General features: G+C 39.2%; 1 long non-coding RNA gene and 1 pseudogene across 4 annotated transcripts in view; both read right to left on the reverse strand.

Moving 5' to 3' along the window:
• LOC103350916 (uncharacterized) overlaps positions 1 to 19,154 on the reverse strand; it is a 234,390-nt gene that overhangs the window by 139,781 nt on the left and 75,455 nt on the right. For all 4 annotated transcript variants that reach the window (XR_011381534.1, XR_011381533.1, XR_011381532.1 and 1 more), the window contains exon 3: positions 11,228 to 11,294. This is a non-coding gene — a long non-coding RNA (uncharacterized lncRNA). The remainder of the gene's footprint in view (positions 1 to 11,227; positions 11,295 to 19,154) is intronic.
• LOC100353042 (etoposide-induced protein 2.4 homolog) lies at positions 11,316 to 14,343 on the reverse strand (annotated as a pseudogene).

Here is a 19,154-nt window from a genome sequence, read left to right on the forward strand (position 1 = left end):
AAAAGGATGAGGCAGTGTTGGTGGAGCTTAGGAGTCAAGGTTTCCTGGAAGAATCTGTATCCATGTTGAGCATAACTTTGGGGCTGAATCCATGGAAAGACAAGGAAAACTGGGAGAAATCCTGCATAAGATAGAAAGGGAGGCAGAGAAATACTCTGGCTTCTCTCATTTGGTCCTGTCCTCTAATTCCACACAAACACCTCTCACTGCCCAAACACAGTCAACCAGCAGACAAGAGGCCCCGCAACCACAGCCTACAGAGTTGGCAAAGAAGTGAAGAGGAGGGTGTGGAGGGAGCTAAGGACAAATAGGCCTGAAGCTGTCATAATAACCACTGATGCTCATAGTGTCCATTTCATTTCAACAAGTTTCCCCTTTGGTGCTCAGTTAGTTGTCGGACACTATGAGAAACAGTGACTTGATCAGCTCTTATCCTGACGGTTAATGTACAATGTAATACTTTACCCATTTTAGTACTTTTTTTTGTTCTAGTACCATTGGTTGAACTCTGTAATTAACACACAATTATTCTTAGGTGTTTCAATTTTAACTGAAAAGTGATCCCTGTTAGGAATTTGGAAAACATTATGCTGAGTGAAATAAGCCAATCCCAAAGGGACAAATACCACTTGTTCTCCTTGATAGGTGACAACTAACTGAGCACCAAAAAGGAAACCTGTTAAAGTGAAATGAACACTATGAGAAACGGTGACTTGATCAGCCCTCACCCTGACTGTTGATGAGCAGCTTAATATGTTATCCCTCTTATTATTTCTTTTGTTTGTCCTACTTAATACTTTTGGTTGAATACTGTAATCAATACACAATAGTTCTTAAGTGCTGAAACTTAACTGAAAAGTGATCACTGTTAAATATAAGAGTGGGAATAAGAGAGGGAAGAGATGTGCAGTTCGGGACAGGCTCAAGCTGACTTACCTCAAACAGTAGACTTAGAAACATACCAGGGGATTCCAATTCAATCCCATCAAGGTGGAATGTACCAATGCCATCTCACTAGTCCCAGTGATCAATTTCTGTTCACAATTGATCATAATGATAGGACTAAGAACCAAAGGGATCACATAAACAAAAATAGTGTCTGCAAATACTAGCTGATAAACTAAAAAAGGGAGAGAATGATCCAACATGGGAAGTGAGATACACAGCAGACCCATAGAATGGCAGATGTCCTAAACAGCACTCTGGCCTCAGAATCAGCCCTTAAGGCATTCCGATCTGGCTGAAAAGCCCATGAGAGTATTTTAGGCACGGAAAGCCAAGACACTCTGGCAAAAATATCTCTCTGAGTGAGATCCCAGTGGAAAGAACAGGTCTTCAAAGAGGGAGGTGCCTTTCTCTGAAGGGAGGAGAGAACCTCCACTTTGACTATGACCATGTCTAAACAAGATAAGAATCAGAGAACTCAAGGGGCTTCCATAGCCTTGGAAACTCATGACTGGTGCATAGGGAGATTACTGATGCCATAAACAGGAGTGTCAATTGGTAAAGTCAACAACAGGAGTCACTGTGCACTTATTCCTCATGTAGGATCTCTGTCCTTAATGTGCTGTACACTGAGGCTTAATGCTATAACGAGTACTCAAACAGTATATTTCACTTTGTGTTTCTATGGGGGTGCAAATGATTGAAATCTTTACTTAATGTACACTAAACTGATCTTCTGTAAAAAAAAAAAAAAAGAAATTATCAATTCCCAACTTGACTCTCACTGGGATTAAACATGACAATAGGTCTGATCTGATTTCATCATCATTTAAAAAAAATCATCTATTATTTTTCACTTTATGTTTCTGTGTGGGAACAAGCTGTTGAAATCCTTACTTAAGGTATACTAAGCTGATCTTCTGTATATTAAGAGAATCGAAAATGAATCTTGATGTGAATGGAAGGGGAGAGGGAGTGGGAAAGGGGAGGGTTGTGGGTGGGAGGGACGGTATGGGGGGGGGAAGCCATTGTAACCCATGAGTCGTACTTTGGAAATTTATATTCATTAAATAAAAGATAAAAAAAAATACAGGATGGTAAGTAGTTTTGCAGTTTAATCTACACAATGTTAAAATTGACAAATTGATAATTAAATGTATAAGAATACTATTTAGGGTTCTGAAAGTAGTCACTAGAATTAAACTGGTAAATAGGAAAGGTGGTCATCTCTGCACAGTATGAATAGGTGGAGGCAGGAAACTTCTGCCTTTCATTATTTTAATGTTTACTTATTTGTTTTCATCTCCTTGAAAGTCAGAGCATCAGCAAGATACCCCCCCTCCACACACACACACACACACACACGGAACGGGGAGGTTTATGGGCAGGCTGAAACCAGGAGCTTAGAATCCCATTTGGGTCTCCTATGTTTTTGGCAGGGGCCCAAGCACTTGAGCCATCATCTGCTGCCTCCCAGAATGCATTAGCAGGAGATGGCATCAGAGCACAGGTGTGAGGATTTCATAAGATGTGGGTATCCCAACCTACTGCACCACAATACCAACGACTGCTTTTTATTTTATAATTTAATATTTGGATCTCTGGCCAAATTCTTAACTGCTTTTATAATAAAAAGGGGTGAAAGACAGTTAATTGGATGTACTAATCTCATTTTCTCTAAAGTGCATGCTTTTATATTATATTCCATACCCTTTGTTCCAGGTTTCACCTATAAATAATTTCTCTGTTACAAAAATCAATCCAGCCTGTGACTGATCCCACTGACTGTACAACCAGGACACCTGGATGAAAGCCCTGGAGGAAGGATAATTGCCTGGGACCTCAAGGGCAAAATAGTATGCTTCTTGTGAATTCCATCTATAAGTTACAATCAGACCTGCAAGCACTTTTCTGTCTACCAAAATAAGTATCCCAGGAATGCTGATTGCTACATAACCAAAAAGCTACAGTGAGGCAGTGTCAACATGGATTCTGATTGTCAGTTAGTCATTTTGAGACGTTATCACACAACGTTTATCTGATGGGTTTAAATAACCAAACTTCTCATGTGTGAAGTATATGCAGGATAAATAATATAATCAGATGATGTGTTTGGTTTTATGGAATGCCTCTAATCAGTGATAAAGCAATTGACACCAAATTATTTTTTAAATCTGAAATGTACTCTTTCTTTGCCTCAGTAAGCACCTGATGTAATCTCAATAAAATCTCATTGTAACAAACACATCATCACACCAAAGCACACTTGATTAATCCTCCAAGAACTAAGTTAATTACCCCCATTTTATTCTATAAAAGGCTCGGAAATGGAGAAGTCAGATTTCCAATCCAGTGTCATTCAGTTCCAAATCTCTTAACCAGTCTGTAGCAAAGAAAACATATGCTGCAACCATATTGTCTTCTCTTTCTTCTCCCTCATTCCTAGGAGGAGAGGCTGTTGTTTGTATGGAGATATTGTTAATGTAATAATGCGAGTTGTCCTAGGAGAATTGGTCAGTGTTAGCAAGGAAAGTCTTGTCTCATACCTGGGTTACTCTCAGACACCTAAAGCCTCCCTCTAACAATGCACAGTAATATCATCCTGGGGCTCTTCCAGGATGTATTAGGCAAAGTGCTAGGGGAAACTGGTCCAACCTCATGAACCTAAAACCTGGACAGTAGCACACTTGTGCTCAGAAGGAACCCACACTTGGTTTAATGATCTGCTGTTGCCATTGCAAGATTCTTTGTAATTTTTCAACAAGGGCTTCTTTTTCATTTTTCACTGGGTCCTGACAACAAAGTAGTTGGTACTGAATTGAGGATACTGCTCAGGATGAAGCCAAAACCCTGGGGGATAAAGGGTAGAGATGGAGAGAGAGAAGACAACCAAAAAGACGCAAGGTCCCAAGACCCAGCATTGAGCAAAACCCATTTTGATTGAAAGGTACATGAAATTGTTTTGCACTATTTTCCACACTCTGAGAGTGTTTGTCATAACGTAATGTTAAATTACTCTCTGTCTGGCAAAGAACTAAACCCATGGGCTGATTTGATCCATTACTGGATCCATATTAAGGAGGGTATGGGTTTTCTTTTGTTCAGGTTTCAGTCATGTCAATTCTTCAAAAAAATGTGCAGTTAATCTAATTTACACAATTTATTTCCATCTTATTTTCTTTTTTCAATTTTTTTTCTTTTTAACTGACATTATTTATCAATGTTAGGTGACATATCTGCCAAAAAGTTATTGACATTATCGAGATAATAAACAATTGACACAGCATTTCTTTATTTTTTTCATGCCATAAATAATTCTCTCTCGAACTTAACATCAAACACATTCCTCCTCTACTGTTTGAAAGTAAGTTTTCCTACGAAAATTGCTCTTTTCCTCACTAAATTGCTATGTCTCCGCCTTATTCATGTCTCCCACATTCCCTATAATATGAGACTTAAAATATACTCACTGCCTCCTTCTCCTCCTCCCTTTCCCCAACTCTAGATAAGACAGCTTTGGAAAGTACATTTCCATGCTTACATTCTGTCCCAACCCATAGCTTTTTTAAATTAAAATTCCCCTTACAATATGTCTCTTCACTTTTTTCTCAAATTTTTATTTTGAAAAATGTCAAACACAAAAATAGTTGAAGGGGTAGCAAAATGAACATCCACACAGCTTACATCAAGATTCACTACTGGTTACCACTTGGACAGATATGTTTTCTTTTTTCCACTATTTCTCATTCCCTCTTTCCCATCTCATAGAGATGCATATATACCACATGTTGATCTTTGGTGATAGTTGAATATAACTTACATATATGAAAACTGTTGAGCATGTTTTCTTAAGAGTAAAGACATTCTCCTAAAACTTACATATCACAACCACTCTAAGGAAACTTAAAAATGAGAAAATAACATCTAATATCCAACCCTTTTATTATTTCACTAGTCATTCCCAAAAGGTCCTTTTATTTAGGGGATTTTCAATCCTGGAACAACCATGTATTGTAACACTCACTGTAATGAGTTCCCACATTTAGTTGCATTGTCTTGTTTTCTACGTCCTGTGAATTGATGTTTTGTTGCTTGTAAAAATGTTCCACTATGAAGATCTATCTGAAGGTATCCTGTATCCTCATGAGTTGATTCAGGTTAAACATTTTCACAAAATTAATATATAGATGATATTATGGCACTCTGTACATTACATCAGGAGGCATATAATTTCAGTGTGTTCTATTCTTGGTGATATAAGTTTAATGATTTAGCTAAGGTGACATTTACCATATTTCTCCATTTAAAGGTAGCATTTGTCCCTGGTAAGTAAAAATACAGGTACATATTCACAAAAGGTGAGGATGTTCTCCAAAGAGAATTTATTTAGCACTTATGTTTCAAAACAGGTGGGCAGATAGGTTCAGTTACAGTGTCTCCTCTCTCTTTTTCCTAAGATCTCTGTTCTGGAAGCCAGCACAATGGCACAGCAGATAAAGCCACTTCCTGTGGTGTTGGTATCTCATATGGACTCCGGTTCGAGTCCTAGCTACTCCACTTCCATTCCAACTCCCTGATAGCATGCCTGGAAAAGCAACGGAGGATTGCACAAGTGCTTGGAACCCTAAACTCACATGGGAGACCTGGAAGAAGCTCCTGACTTCCAACTGGCCCAGCTCCAGCCATCATGGCCATTTGGGAAATGAACCAGCAGACTGAAGACCTTTCTCCCTTTCTCTCTCTTTCTCTCTCTCTCTCCCTCCCCCCGCCCCATTTATCTAACTCAGCCTTTCAAATAAATACATCAATCTTTTTAAAAAAAATCCCTGTTCTTGTCAACTTGATGTTTAACACATTTTTCTTATATTTCTCTCCTACGAGATACACATATAATGTTCCTACTGAACACTTTTCCCTCAAAAAAAAAAAAATCTCTTTTTTCCCCATGAGAAGTCAATACATTTTGATTGGATAAGGTTGCTGTGATATCATCCTTTCTTCTTCAATATTTATTCCACTCTTTATAGCTCTCAGGGTTGGTTGTGGGTGGGACACTACTCTCTCTCTTTCTCTCTCTCTCTCTCTCTGTCTCTCGCTGTATCTACCAACCTACCTACCTACCTACTTATTCGTCACTCCTTGTGTTTCTGGACTTCCTGAGGATATGTACCTGTGATTTTTCTCACCAATCTTTTCTTGAAAACTGAGTGAGCACTTTTTAACCTCTGAAATCATGTTTTCCTTATTATAAAAAAAGTTATTTTTCTCATCATATTTGTTCTATATTCATGAAAATATTATCCTTCACACATTTCTTTCAAAGGCTGAAATGAGCAAGGGCTTAATCATTTTACTTCCATAGAAAAATTTCAGTCTCATTTGCATCATTATAAAATCCTGAATTAGAGGACCAAAGAAAACTTCACAACAATGAATAGATCTTCAAAGAATTAAAATCTTCTACCGTGGTGTTAAATTTACAAAAAAATCTTCATTAGGCTATAGCAACATAATGTAAAAGATAAGAAGCTCAATGAGTCAGGTTAAAACACAATGGTGCCATACTTTTCATGTGATCTCTAGCTCTACGACTTCTAGCATGCAGGGACCTTAGGAAGAATTTATAACATTGTCACTCAGGGCATCCCTTCTCAAGAAAACTCTCTTGTACATCAAGCTTTATTTTTTTAAACACAGATGCATATCATTTATGTTTGGAAACTATACATAAAATCTGGCATAAATCAATTCTCCCCGAAGTGCAACAATTCCCAAACAGTACCAGATGCGGGTGAGAAGCACGCATATTCATAAAATGACAAAGACATGTTTAATCCTTTTACAAGTGTCTAATGGATATCTACTATGTGTCAAGCAGTATCCTGAGCACTAGCGTTTTATGTGGCAGGGACACATTTGGCCCAGATATGTCCAGGGAGGTTGCTTCTTCCTTTTTCTGAGGCATAACACATCTACGCTCTTCTCTATCTACACTGCAGTCAAAGCTGCATTTAGTTAGACACAATCAAAGGAGAAGGATAAGCAGAAATTGTGGGAAAAACCACTCCAGGAGAGATGCCCTCATCGAAATGTTATGTGCTTCCCCTGTACTTGTTTCACATTGTGCCTTAAGAAACAAGAAAACCAGAGATTTTTTTTTTTTTTTTCATTACAGAGGTCCTTGTGCCCATCTTCCTTTGAGTGAGGAGCCAGGAACTGAGGGATACTGTGGATATGTTCCCTGACCAGAGTGTAAAGAAAGAGTATGCCAAGTCCAGTGGATGGAATAGACATGAAAATTGAAAGGAAAAACAAAGAATTAGAATGTTTTATGTGTATAAAACACAAATAATCCCAGAGTTATGTGAAATGGTGGGGAAAGGATCTAGTGACCATTGCAGGCCTGAGCACAAGGAGAGATGCAACTGGCGAGAGCTGGCAATGAGGTCAGCCAGAGGTGCTGAATTTTTTTTCCTAAAGGAGCTTATTTCTTACCATGAGACTGGAAAAATGAGGAAATTCAAATGTATTGTCTTTTTTAAGGATAACTGTTTTCCATATTTCAGAGTGGGTTGGAGATGGGTGATTTGAAGTAGGAGTGGCTCAAGGAAACTACCAGGGGACTAGTTTCCTGAGTCATCAAAACATAGAGAACCTAAACAGACCAATAACCAAGATGGAAATTGAGTCAGTAATAAAGACCCTCCCAAAAAGGAAAAGCCTAGGACTGAATGGTTTCTCTGCTGAATTCTACCAGATATTTAAATAAGAACTCATTGCAATTCTTCTCAAGTTACTCAAAACAATTGAAAGGGGGGAAATCTTCCCAAACTCCTCCTATGAAGCCTGCTTCACCTTAATTTTTAAACCAGAAAAACATACAAAAGAGAAAGAGAATTATAATAAATATCCCTGTTGTATATAGATGCAAAAATCCTCAACAAAATATTGCCTAGCCAAATCCAGCAACACATCAGAAAGATCATTCAACTGGGCCCAGTGGGATTTATCCCTGGTATATAGGGATGGCCCAACATTTTCAAATCAGTAAGTGTGATATATCACATTCACAAAGTGAAAAACAAAACCCATATGATTATTTCAATAGGTGCAGAGAAAGCATTTGATAAAATACAACACCCTTTTATGATTAAAACCTTAAACAAATTGGGTATTAAAGGAACAATCCTCAACACAATCAAGGCAATTTATGACAAACTCAAAGTCAGCATCTTACTGAATGGGTAAAAATTGGAAGCATCCCCCCTAAGATCTGGAACCAGATAAGAATGCCCACTCTCACCATTGCTATTCAATATAGTCCTGGAAATTTTAGCCACAGCCATTAGGCAAGAAAAACAAATCAAAGGGATACAAATTGGGAAAGAGGAAGTCAAACTACTCCAAATTGCAGGTGACATGATTCTATATAGAGAGGATCTCAAAGACTCCACCAAGAGACTACTGGAACTCATAATGGAGTTTGATAAAGCAGCAAGATATAAAATTAACACATAAAAATTAACAGCTTTTGTATACTTAGACAATGCCAAAGCTGAGAAAGAACTTCTAAGATCAATCCCATTCACAATAGCTACATAAAATGTAAATACCTTGGAATAAATTTAACCAAAGTTGTCAAAGATCTCTACAATGAAAAGTTGCAAACACTAAAAGAAATAGAAGATATAAAGTCATCAAGATGTCCATACCATTGAAAGCTATTTACAGATTCAATGTGATCCCAATCAAAATATCAATGACATTCTTCTCAGACCTAGAAAAAATGCTAAAATTCCCATCTCTTAAGTGGGTTGTTTGTTTTGATGTTGTAGAATTTCTTGATTTCTTTGTAGATTCTGGTTATCAGCCCTTTATCTGTTGCTTAGTTTGCAAATATTTTTTTCCCATTCTGTCAGTTGCCTCTTCACTTTCCTGACTGTTTCTTTTGAAGTACAGAAACTTCTCAATTTGATGCAATCCCAAATGCTAATTTTGGCTTTGACTGCCTGTGCTTCCAGGGTCTTTTCCAAGAAGTCTTTGCTGGTACCTATATCTTGCAGGGTTTCTCCAATGTTCTCTAATGATTTGATGGTGTCAGAGCGTAGATTTAAGTCTTTAATCCATGTTAGTAGATTTTTGTAAGGTGATAGGTAGGGGTCTTGCTTCATGCTTCTGCATGTGGAAATCCAATTTTCCCAGCACCATTTATTGAATAGACTGTCCTTACTCCAGGGATGGGTTTTGGATCCTTGATGAAATACAAGTTGGCTGTAGATGTTTGGATTGATTTCTAGTCTTTCTATTCTGTTCCATTGATCTATCCATCTGTTTCTGTACCAGTACCATGCTGTTTTGATAACAACTGCCCTGTAGTATGTCCTGAAATTTGGTATTGTGATGCCCCCGGCTTTGTTTTTGTTGTACAAGATTGCTTTAGCTATTCGAGGTCTCCTGCATCTCCATATGAATTTCAGTATCATTTTTTCCAGATCTGAGAAGAATGTCTTCAGTATTTTGATTGGCTATGAACCTGTCTGAATAAGATCGAAGTCATCGAACTCAAAAGGCTTCCATAGCCTTGGCAACTCATGACTAGAGCCTAGGGAGATTACTGACGCCATATACAAGAGTGTCAAATTGTTAAGTCAACAACAGGAGTCACTGTGTACTTACTCCTCATGTGGGATCTGTCCTTAATGTGTTGTCCAATGTGAAGTAATGCTATAACTAGTACTGAAACAGTATTTTATACTTTGTGTTTCTGTGTGGGTGCAAATTGATGAAATCTTTACTTAATATATACTAAATCGACCTTCTGTATATAAAGATAATTGAAAATGAATCTTGATGTGAATGGAATGGGAGAGGGAGTGGGAGATAGGAGGGGTGCAAGTGGGAGGGTAGTTATGGGTGGGGGGGAAAGCCGTTGTAATCCATAAACTGTACTTTGGAAATTTATATTTACTAAATAAAAATTTAAAAAAAGAAAAAATGCTAAAATTCATATGGAAACACAAGAGACCCTGCTTAGCTAAAACAATCTTACACATCAAAACAAAGCCAGAGGCATCAGAACAGCAGATTTCTAGTCTTATTATGAGGCAGTTTTCATCAAAACAGCCTGGTATTTGCACAAAAATGGACACATAGAACATGAAACAGAATAGAAACTCCAGAAATCAATCTATGCATCTACAACCAAATTATTTCTGACAAAGGAGTTAAAACCAATCCCTGGAACAAGGATAGTCTCTTCAATAAATGGTGCTTTATTTCTATTAGAGCTTTGAAATTCTTGCTTATTCTGATCCCATAGCCACATTCATTGGTTCAAGGGTAGATACATGACCCAAATTGGACCCCATCAGTACCCAATTCATCAGCCAATTGCCAATTAGGGTATGGTAGAATACTTGGCCCAATGGGATCAATGTAATCCCTTTCATGGGACTTTTCAATTTAGGACTACTTGCTCTTGCAGTGGGAACTATAACATGTGAACATCAAAATTATTGTTGTTGTATTCCCAACCAAATGTAATAAGCTGATTTCCTGGTTAAGAATTAAGAAAATAGTGTCGGACATTTAACTAACAGGTAAAACATCCCTTTGGATACTATTGGAGTGCCTGAGTTTGAGTATTAGCTCTATTCCTGATTCTGCCTTCCCGCTAAAAAATGCACCCTAGGAGGCAGCAGGTAATGGCTCAAATAATTGAGTCCCTGCCACAAATCTATGAGATTTGGATTATTAGCCCCCTGACTTCAGCCTGGCTCAATCAAGGTAATTGTGGGCATTTGGGGGGTGAATCAGTAGATGAAAACTCACTTGTTCTTTTGTTCTATCATTGCTTCTCAAATAAATAAAAATTTTGCTAAAAACAATTAAAACAAGGGCTAGTGTTGTGATGCAGAAGGTTAAGTCGCTATTCACATCACCACCATTCCATATAAGTCCCAGTTACAGACCCTACTGCTCAACTTCGGAACCAGTTCCCTACTAATGTACCTGGGAATGCAGCAGAATATGGCCCAAGTGTTTGGGCCCCTGCCATACACATGGAAGACCCAGATGGAGTTCCAGACTCCTGGTTTCAGCCTGGCAAAGCCCTGGCTGTTCTGGCCATTTGGAGAGTGAACCAGCAGATGGAAGATATTCATCTTTCTCTCCTTTTCTCTCACTCCTTCACCCCCAATTTCAAATAAAAATATTTTTCTTAAAGAATTAAGCAAATAGAAACAGAAACAAGAATAAAACAATAGAATATTGGTGTTCAAACCTCTAGTTTGAGATACTTTGAAAGTGTCTAGTTGATTCTTCTCAAGATTTCACTCTTCAGTTCATCACTGAAATACATGAAACAACCACATGTTTGTATCAAATTCACCCTTTCATCAAAGCTTATTAAATTGTAGCAAAATGGTGCAAACTGTAAAAGGACTGAAATTTTAACATTTCAAATGTCCCCCCACCCCAGCCCTGGGAAACTGGCTCACATCTGTGACTTTTTTTTCTTTTTTGTACAATGCTTTCAAATCTACCCCATCCCACACATATATATTTCTTTAAAATTACAGGAAGGCAACAACCAATCACTTGTTTATTGGGTTTAATAATTTGATGCTTTGAATTCCTATTTGCTGCATTCAATATTCATCTGAAATTTCAGACAAAGCAGGCAGTGGTCAACAGTAAAATTCTACCCTCCAGAGTTGAAAAGTTCAGGGTCTCTGAGCATTCCTTGCTGGAGCAGCCTTTGTGCAGAACTGGTACCTCCCACAGCTTGGGACCTTAAATAATACCAGTGAAAAATTCTTTATACCCTTCAAGGAGAATAAAGAAAACTGTTTCTAAAACCCAACAGATCTGGCTGTAAGGTCTTCCCTCCTCCTGTGTCATCTGTTCAGCCTCACTTGTTTATTTCTTTCTTTATTCATTATGTATATATTTTTCCAGTGGAACAAGAGAAACCACAACATAAGCTGAGTTAGAAGAACAAGACTGTGAAGGCTATAAAGGGAGTGAGCAGAGACAATTTAGATTCTCCTTTACCTCCCACGTCCAATGTATGTGCTTCACAGAAACCAACAAAAATAACCAGCCCACAAAATACATCAGCTAGATTTATAAACCCATTCATCCCAAGGTGGTAGGAGGCAAGAAGAAGAGCTGGGAGGGTGGATGGCACAGGGAGAAAAGCACAGTATTCAAATCAGTCCAGGCATAGGGGCTGGCGAATGTCAGAGAAGAGCTGCAAAGAAACCTGGGGTCCTTTCAGAGTCTTGTTGGTGTTCAAATCCACACATTAGGACTGGCACTGTGGTGCCGTGTGTTAAAGCCCCAGCCTGCAGCACTGCCAGCATTCCACATGGGTACTGTATTGCCCCAGCTGCTCCACTTCCAATCCAGCTCCCTGCTAATGTGCTGGGAACGCAGTGGAGGACAGCCCAAGTCCTTGGGCCTCTGTACCTACATTCAAAGCCTGGAAGAAGCTCCTGGCTCTTGGCTTCTGCTTGAAACAGCCCTGGTCATTGTGACCATTTGGGGAATGAAGCAACGGATGTGAATTATCTTTCACTGTCTCTCCTCTCTCTCTTCCTTTCAGACAAAAATAAATCTTTTTCGATAAGTAAAGAAAGAAAACATGTAATCTACAACTACAGTTAAGGATATTAAAGAGAGGTAATTATTGATCCAAAACGAAAATGTTAAAAAAATAAATCCACACACTAGTGTCAAGAAAATTCTGCTTTACATGCAGCAAAGGCAAAAATTCCAGTTCCTCAGAGAGAAGGGAATATGCAGAGGGCCCTTGGCAGAGTGGGTCCTGCCTTCTCCAGTCAGAAAGGCGATATGAGAAGAGGGCTAACACAGCCTTCTTCCAATCCCACACATCCTCTTTGATGGCAGGACACTCAGTGACCTGCAGTAGCCTGCACTTTGGCAGGAGCTAGATGTGGTAAAAGGATGTTCTCTGCTCAGTTTGTGTTGCTCAAGGCAGACTGCAGGGGGACTGTCCTGTAGAAGAGTCCCTTGCTAGAGAAGACCACCAACAGGACTGGCAGTTTGACATAGAATGTTACGTACCCACATGCAGTGCCAGCATCCCATATGGTGCCACTTCAACTCCTGATGGTTCTCTGGGAAAACGGCAGATGATCAACCAAGTACTTGGCCCCATGTATGCATGTGAGGACCTGGAGGAAGCTCCTGGCTTCAGCCTGGCCCAACCCTGGCCATTTATGGCTGCAGAGTGAACCAGCAAATATAACCAGTGTCTGTCCATCTGTCTGTCTGTTTCTCTCCTAAATAAATAAATAAAATGACCACCAACAAGCAGAAGTGCAGCTGGAAAAGATAGGCTTCTCTAGGTGTCTTTGTTTCAATAGCACTGATAATGAATGAGAGAAGGTAGAAAAGAGTCATCCATTCAACGATAATGAATGAGAGCTGCAGGGCTGTAAGGAAAGGCAAGGGCAAGCCAAATCCAAAGGAATAAGGCCAGCTCCTTTCTACGTTTGACAACCAGTGGTGCATTTCAATCCTGTACTGCACCAACGATACTCCCAGTAGTACAGGGAGTCGAGAAGGGACGCATGCAGGAGGCTAACCAGCTGACCAACATCATGGGTGGGAAAGAGATTCACGAATATCCACTGGGTGAGGAAAAGAACCTGCAGTAAAAGGTAGAGAGCTGGTTAGCAATGATTGTGCTCTCACTAGGGAAGGCGTGAGGCTTCCTGCCTCCAACTTCAGGTCAGCTGTATCTTGAAACCAACTAGGATTCACAATTTTGCTGAGCACAGACAGGTAGAGCAGGCAAATAACACTGGAAGTTATTGTGATGAAGAATTCCAGCCATGACCTAATACCTCCAGGCAGTGATGTATCACCTACGATGTGGGCTGTTACTGAATCCCAGAAGTAAACCCTGATAAAACAAGAGGAGACTAAACCAAGACATGTCACCATTTCACTGGAAAACTCCACTAACAATATGTGGCTTGCTTTCTTCTTTCCACGCTATGTTCTGCACTCTCCTCTGTGCTAGGTAGGACACTGCTTACCCTTCTTTGATGCTGCTCCTCTCTCTCTTGCTGGATATGAGCATCTAGCTTTGAGATGGAACAGAAACTGCAGATGTAGGCTTTGATACCCTTGACAAGGTCCTGGAGAAGGGCTTTGACCCTGTCAGCCATCTCTTCACCACCACAACTATAAACCATGCAGAGGTGAGAGAAAAGCCCCAAAATCTTTTTTTTATTTATTTGACAGGTAGTGTTACAGACAGTGAGAGAGAGATAGGGAGAGAGGTCTTCCTTCCATTGGTTCACCCTCCAAATGGTCGCTATGGCCGGCGCTGTGCTGATCCGAAGCCAGGAGCCAGATGCTTCCTCCTAGTCTCCCATGGGGGTGCAGGGGCCCAAGCACTTGGGCCATCCTCCACTGCCCCCCACTCCAGTCCACAGCAGAGAGCTGGACTGGAAGAGGAGCAACTGGGACTAGAACCTGGCGCCATATGGGATGCCGGCGCCGCAAGCAGAGGATTAACCAAGTGAGCCACGGTGCTGGCCCCCAAAATCTTTCATCATGAAGGACCCTGGCTCCCACCACTGGGCCCAGTCTCTTACCCACCACAGGCCACTCAGCTCCTCTGTGCCCAGAGCCTCTCAAATGCTCAGGTACTACAAAAGGATTTGTATGTTTGTTATAGACACTTAATTTACATACACGTGTCTAACAATTTAGCCACAGCCAGATAAAAACAAATGATCGAGAAAGAATGCCTTTAAAGAAAATTGAACTGTGAGAACTGGCACTGTGGTTCAGCAGGTTAAGCTGCTGTCTGCAGCGCCAGCATCCCATATGGGCATCAGTTTGAGTCCCAGCTGCTCCACTTTCGATCCAGCTCTCTGCTAATGTGCCTGGGAAAGCAGTGAAGGATGGCCCACGTGCTTGGGGCCCTGCACCCACGTGGGAGACCTGGATGAGGTTCCTGGCTCCAGCCTCCAGCCCTGGTTCTTGCAGACACTTGGGAGGAATGAACCAGTAGATGGAAGATGGAAGATGGAAGATCTCTCTCTCTCTCTCACACACACACACACAAACACACACACACACTGTAACTCTATCAAATAAATGAATATTTTTAAAAAGAAAATTAAACTACATAATCTTTCCTATACAATTATTGCACAATGTAAAAGAATATTTTCACAAACATTACTGATAGTGTGTCCCTCAGATGCTGACCACAGTGAACTATTTAAAAACAGAATTCAAGTTCTCTGTATGTGTGTATGTGTGTTTTGTTTGCCTCAGGTTTGTCCTTCCCTCACTAAATTGTCATAAATATCCACTTACATTGCCTGAAGTTACGAAGTGAACATGCGTGCACATACACACACCATACAATGTTTCAGTTACTTCAAAACTCCTTGAAGAAAGCAGTAATCTTTGGAAATTGCTTAGCATGTGTCAAACTTAGCTAGGCCTTGTCTCATAACTGAGAAATCTTATGGAAGGGCTTAGTTTCCAAGGTGAAAAGGATGCTGATCCCTGTGAACCAGAGGTTACTTAATAGATCCCAGCATGTGTCCATCAGGAAAGAAAAGGTAAGACAGTTGGGCTTCCTGGGTGACAGCTGCTCCCATGACAGCTTCATGGGGACTACCACAGCTGCCAATAGCGAGGCCTGTGGATTCGGTTCCAGAACGAATGCTTCATGAAAAACAATATGCTCTACAATGTTTATAGTGTGGCTTGCATATCCTTTGATAGACCACCTGCCCTCTCCAATCTCTACCCCTCCTCTCACACACTCCATGGCTCCTCATGACTAAAGGAAGAAGAAAATGGGAATAACTGATAGTTTCTTCCTTTGTGTTTGGCAAAACTTTGAGGGAAATAAAATGTCTGAGATTGTAATGCAGATCAAAGAAAACTGGGAAGCTTTTGCCTGAATGGAAAGAGAGACTCTTAGCACAGACCTGTCTCACTGAAAACTCTCCTGGGATTATCTAGGGAGACACCTGGCCTGGGAAACAGAGGAGAGCAACACAGCTGGCCTTGCCCATTCCATCTCTGGCTTCAGGGGAGATGACCAATTGGTCTGGACACATCTCTGCCTGAGCAACTAAGTCAGAGCCAATGTATTCTATTTGATACTGTGTTTTTTTAACCTTACAATAGTGTTTTACTAGGGGACAGTGGGTAAAGAAGTAAAGCCTAGATAATTTGGACACTGAAATTAAATGAGGTTTTCTCAAAAGCAACTTGTCAAGTAATTAAACACATGGATTGACTGAAGTCCTTGGCCTTCTGGCTGATGGCAGGTAGAGTTTGGGGTGTAAGTAGAAGGTTAATTATGTGAATTTTATCTAATTTGTCTAAAAGACATTTTCATAACTTAATTAGATGTTAATAAAAAGTGATGCTATAATGAATTCCTTAGTAGTATGAACATATAGAAAATGAAACAAGCCAAAAATATTCAATACGCACACACACAGTAAAAATTACTGACAGTTTACAACTCTTAAAAAATATCAACGTTGCTCAGGGCCTCCTTACCAATCTGTTTGCATTCAATATTGATAATAAGTTCTTCATTTCCTGGGGCAGACCAGAGTTTTGCAATTTGGTAGAGTTTATTTGGTACCCTCAGAGCAATGAATAAAACATCTCTGAATAATGCCCTAATAATGATTTAAGGACAGAAAACAGTGTTTCCAAAAAAAAACATACACAGTCTTCCTACAGTGTGTTGACCAACCAGAAGGTACACTCAGTGTGTACACAGTTAGCAGATGGTGGGGATTTCGCATAGTCCTGCTTTCCACTTCTGTCTTCTCCCTCAGGAATCCTGATCTTATTCTTAGTCCTTCTCCCTCCTCATCCCAGTAGCAACCTAAACTTCTCCATCTCCAGGAGTTTCTCTCAGACTTCCTTCTAGATAAGACCTCCTTTATATTACAGAAATTTTTGCTCATGTTAAATACATTTCTTCTCATCCTTCAACATGCATGGATTTCCTCATCCTCAGAATTTCGCTCCTTGAACTTTGGTTCTCTGCCTACAATTGCACTCTTCTCTCACTACTACCTGACCTGAACACATGTTTTCTGAGGATATCAGGAAAAGAACCAGATATATGGATTTTAAAGTTTAAAATCATAATACAAAATGTTTCAGGAAGAAATACCTTATTTGACTCTACAGCATATAGAATTACCTCTTTAATTTTTTTTATTTTTTTTTACTTGAAATACAGAGCCAGAAAGCCATTAACTTCCCATGCAGGACCTCTGTCCTCAAGTTGTATTATGAGAGTTAAAAGTAAAAATTGTTCTCAAAGATCTTTTTCACTTTAGTTTATTAAGTGGAGGACATTCTTATGTCTCATAAGTTTTAGTTATGCCTAAGTGTCCAATTCCACTGCTTGTTTTCTTACGTGCTTCCTTAATTAATGATAAAACTTGTTCTCAAAGACTTAGTTTCTTTTAATGTTTTAAGTGGAGGCTATTCTTATATCTCATATGTTATAGTTATGTCTAAATGTTCACAAAAGATGTTTCATTCTTTGGTGCTTCTTGAAAGTTAATTAAATTTCTCAAAAAAAAAAAAAAAAAGAAGTGAAATTAACTTGAAGATGCAATGGCCGTGAATAGCCCTTGTATGGACTGTTGAGGAACAAGAACAGGTTTTGTGTGTGTGTGTGTGTGTGTGTGTGTGTGTGAGGAGTGTTGAACTCTTCATTTAGTATAGAGTTGGTCTTCTACGTATCAATTTAATTGAAAGTGAATCTTAGTGGAGAATGGGACTGGGAATGGGACAGGGAGGGGGAGTGGTGGGAATGTGGGTGGGATTACAGGTATGGTGGGAAGAATAACTATATTCCTAAAGTTGTATTTATGAAAATGCATGAAGTTTGTATTCCTTAAATTAAAAAGTTCTTTGAGAAAAAAGTAAAAATCATTGACTTAAAGAAAATCACTTTACCAGAAAAAGTGGGATTTATCCTTGGTAGGCAGTGATGGTTCAATATCTGAAAATCAATAAATGTGATACATCACATAATAAACTGAAGAACAAAATCCATATGATTATCTCAATAGATGCAAAGAAAAATTTAATAAAATACAACATCCATTTATGATGAAATACTTAAATAAATTTGGTATAAAAGGAACATTCTTCAACACAATCAAGGAAATATCTGACAAACTCATGGCCAGCATCCCACTGAATGGAAAACAATTGTAAGCATTCCCATTAAGATCCAGAACCAGTCAAGGATGCCCACTCTCACCATTGCTCTTTAATATAGTCTTGAAATTTTTAGCCAGTGCCCTTAGGCAAGAAAAATAAATCCAAGGGTTACAAATAAGGAAGGAGGAAGTCAAATGTTCCCTATTTGCAGATGACATGATTCTATATATAAGAGACCCAAAAGACTCCATGAATGTACTAATGGAACTCAAAAGAGTTTGATAAAGTAGGATATAAAATCTACACATAATATCAATATCATTTATATACACAAATAATGCCAGGCTAAGAAAGAACTTCTAAGATCAATCCTATTCACAATACATACAAAAAAGTTAAATACCTTGGAATAAATCTAACCAGGGATGATGTCAAAGATCTCTTCAGTGAAAATTATAGAGCATTAAACAAAGAAATAGAAGATATAAAAAAGTGGAAAAATCTTCCATTGTTCATGGACTGGAAGAATCAATATCATCAAATTGTCCATACTACAGAAAGCAATTTATAGATTCAATGTGATCCCAAAATACCAACAACATTCTAATATCTAGAAAAAAAAATGATGCTAAAGTTCATATGGAAACATAAGAGTCCTCAAATAGCTAAAGCAATGCTAAACAACAAAAACGAAGCTAGAGGTATCACAAAACCACATCTTAAGATATACTATAGGGCAGTTATAATCAAAACAGCCTGGTACAGGCACAGAAACAGACAGGTAAGCACATGGAACAGAATAGAAACTCCAAAAATCAATCCATGCATCTACAACCAACTTATCTTTGAAAAAGGAGCAAAAATCAGTCCCTGGATCCAACACAGTCTCTTCAACAATTTGCCACTGGGAAAACTGTATCACCACACACAAAAGTATGAAGCATAACCCCAACTTACACTTTACACAAAAATCCACTCAAAATGAATCAAAGACC

This window comes from Oryctolagus cuniculus, chromosome 13 (assembly GCF_964237555.1).
Source record: "Oryctolagus cuniculus chromosome 13, mOryCun1.1, whole genome shotgun sequence".
Lineage (NCBI taxonomy): Eukaryota > Metazoa > Chordata > Mammalia > Lagomorpha > Leporidae > Oryctolagus > Oryctolagus cuniculus.